We start from the raw sequence: 3,661 nt of genomic DNA, 5'->3' as shown, positions 1-3,661 counted from the left end.
TTGTAGGTCTATGTCTTACCTTTCCATCCATATAAAGTAGACCTAAATCTAAGATCTACAGCTCCAAATATGACCCAATTACAAAATAGTGTTCTGGTTTGGATTGCACCGACATCTCTTTTCTAATTTTGGTCATCTCTTTGGCCTTGCAATTTAAGTTCTTAAAGTCATCAATCAATCCTTTCATTTATGTGATAGGCCTGCATTAAAATGAATATTTACCATAAATTAAAGGTATCTTATATTATTAGATATATTATTATAAAACATGTTTTAGTTGAGGAGTTATTGATACTTCAAATGCAAAATGATATATAAAACCTTGATAAAAATACACTTTTAAGTATCAATCACCGAAGCCATTGACCCGCTAGGAAAACAAAAGGCACACTTACACGTGCATGCTTATGCAAATGGAAGTAGTTACTATTTAAGTGAATTATAATTTACTTGAATAATAGAAATGCAAAAATGGAATTGAATACACAAAGACGACGAGAAAAAACCGAGTTGCGAAAATGCTGTCGAAGCCAATGGTAATGGCATACACTCATAGGGATACTAGTGGTGGGGGAGAGGAAGCCAATGATTAAATGAATTATAATTTACTTAAACAATAGAAATGCAAAAAGGGAATTGAATACACAAAGACGACGAGAAAAAACCGAGTTGCGAAAATGCTGTCGAAGCCAATGGTAATGGCATACACTCATAGTGATACTAGTGGTGGTGGAGAGGAAGCCAATGATTGCTTATGGTCAATATGACGATAGCAGATAGTGTTTGTTGCATTTTTTTCTTCTTTTTCCCAGTATAGAGACACCAACCTCTATTTTTTCTTCCTCATCTGCTTCTGTTTAGTTCTTCTCTTTTTGGTCTCTGTTTTTTGTTCTTTTCAAAAGATTTCCCTCCCTCTCCTTTCTTCCTCCTTTTCTTTCTTGTGTCTGTCATTTTCCTGTGTTCCTCCACCCCTCCTATTCTACTGACACGACTAAAAGGTTGATGTCTTCTCCCAAGTGCAGGAGTGTCGAAGTAATAAATAACCCGGTAAGACCGGGGTTGAACCACAGGGAGATTAATTGTACAAATTATAAATAACAATAATACAACAACAATAACAATAACAATAACAGCAATAATAATAGTAATAACAGCAATAATAATAATAATAGTAGTAGTAGTACTAATAATAATAATAATAAAGAAAGAGAAGAAGAAGAAGAAGATGATGATGATGAGAACTCTGAGATGGAATATTAATGTAACGATTAAACAATGATAATAACAAATGTCAAGGTTAGAGATTCCACTAATGGTATGTGACACGATCAAAGAGTTGATGTCTTATCCCAAGTGCAGGAGTGTCAAAGTAAAATAACCCGGCAAGACCGGGGTCGAACCATAGGGAGGTGAATTATATAAATTACAAATAAAGAAAAAGAGTTGAAGAGAATAATAACAGAAAACGAGTTGAAGAAAGTTTTGGGATGTAATATTGATGTAAGGATTAAACAATAACAAAACATATGTCAAGGTTATAGGATTGACTAATGGTATTTCAAATAAATATAATATAAACTCTTTTTATTACTCAACTAGAAACTACACATAAAGGAGGTTCTAATCGGATGATTTCTCGTTATTAGCTCATTATAAATTACTAACATGATCATATTAATTATCTTATCTAAGTACTACCATACTTATAAATATCATCAAGCATTCATGTTGCTAGTTTATGTTAACAACAAATCAAGTTTCTATCATAATAACGATTTCGGCCGAAAACTATGAAAGATCAAGCATTTGATGTACCAAATATTATACAACACAAATCTAAATTAAACATTTAATAAGCAAGGTATTAAGAATTAGTAAGATAAAAAGATAAAACATGTTAATAACAATCTTTCTTGGATATAAACATTTAAAGCTCATGTTGAGTTTATATTATACCTATTCTAACACCATTAGAGAAACCTTTTCACCTTGACATAATTAACTTAGCTAAACATTAAGAAGGAGAAAAACACAAATAAACAATATAAGAACATAAACATAATATAAGCTAACTAAGTATAGGAAAGGAAATGAAAGAGCATAAACAAGAGATTACTATAGCATAAAAGAAAACTTGAACATTACAAAGATGTAGAGAGAAAGCAAGAAGATAACTTTGATCTGAAAATTAATATGACTAAATACATGGACAATGCCTCCTTTTATAGGCTAAGTTTCAGAACTATTGATTGATTGAAGAATTGGTGGGCATCCATTGATTTGGTGGCTGGTTTTTGACATTAATGGCTGCTGGTTTTTTTATATTGTGGGTTGATTATTGATATTGTTGGCTGGCCAAAACGTCATTGCTCACATCAGAATTATAGCCAACTGAATTGTGGAAGTTGTGGGCAATTGTCTCAGCTTTCCAGCAAAAAAAACCAGAGCTCATTTGGACTTCTAGAACTCAAGATATGAGCCAAAAACTGAATAGTGCTTGAGCTGCAGGACAGCTTCCGATGTCTTCGTTGTTGCTAAGATTTGGGCTTGAAAACGGCAGAACTGAGTCTTTGACTTCATATGAAAGTTGTAGGTCTATATCTTACCTTTCCATCGATATAAAATAGACCTAAATCTGATATCTACAGCTCCAGATATGATCAAATTACTGAACGGTGTTCGAGTTTGGAATGCACCAGCAACACTTTGCTAAGTTTGGCCTTCTTTTTATCCTTTCAATTTCAATCCTTAAACTCATCAATCAATCCTTTTATTTATGTGATAGACCTGCATTTAGGATGAACATTTACCATGAATTAAAGGTATATTATATTTTTAGACTTGCTAATATAAAACATGCTTTTGTTAGGGAATTTAATGATACTTTAGGTGCAATATGATGACATAAATCCTTAATGAGAATGCACTTTTAAGTACTAATCACACCCCCCAACCAGCTTATTACTAGTCCCTAGTAATCAAAGCATTAAAATAGAAAAATAATTTGCAAATACCACAAAGCAAGGCATTCATCATTTAACTTCTATTAATCTATCCAGATAAACAAACTCTCATTAAATTTATATATCTGCTTAATACCTCTTAAACAAGATATTAGTAAACCTTCTTTCGGTGCTCAATAAATCAAAACATAGCTATGGAGCTTTTCATGGAAGAAAACAAAATTTTTGTTCTAATGTTTAAAGTTAACTTCCTTGGGTTGGGATTGTTATCTTTTTCTTTTTCTTTTTTTTTGAAAGCAAGAATTTATAGCACAATGTATCCTGAACCCATGTAACGAGCTTTCGGCTAATGACTCCCAGACCAGTTGGTCTTAGGGCATCAGGTGTTGAGACACCCCTACGAGCTTAGTAACTCGGGTTGCAAATACTGATATGTAGATAGTGCAGTGTTTGATTCCCTTAAGCTTTCTCCTCAACCCATGTAACAAGCACTGGGCCAATAACTCCCAAGTCAGTTGACTTTAGGGTACTAGGTGTTCAAACACCCCTTCGGGCTTATTTGCTTAAGTCAAGGAGGCTACGAAACCAAACTTATCTACTTTGTTTTTATTTTCTTTTTAATATTATGCTAAGCATAAAATGTGACCAAGTACAATGCCGTTTGTTACCATAAAATGACATTTTTCCCAATTCAACAC

This window comes from Populus euphratica, unplaced genomic scaffold, assembly GCF_000495115.2.
Source record: "Populus euphratica unplaced genomic scaffold, PopEup_1.0 scaffold365.1, whole genome shotgun sequence".
NCBI lineage: Eukaryota > Viridiplantae > Streptophyta > Magnoliopsida > Malpighiales > Salicaceae > Populus > Populus euphratica.
The sequence above is the reverse complement of the archived record's forward strand: the minus strand, read 5'-3'. Positions refer to the sequence as shown.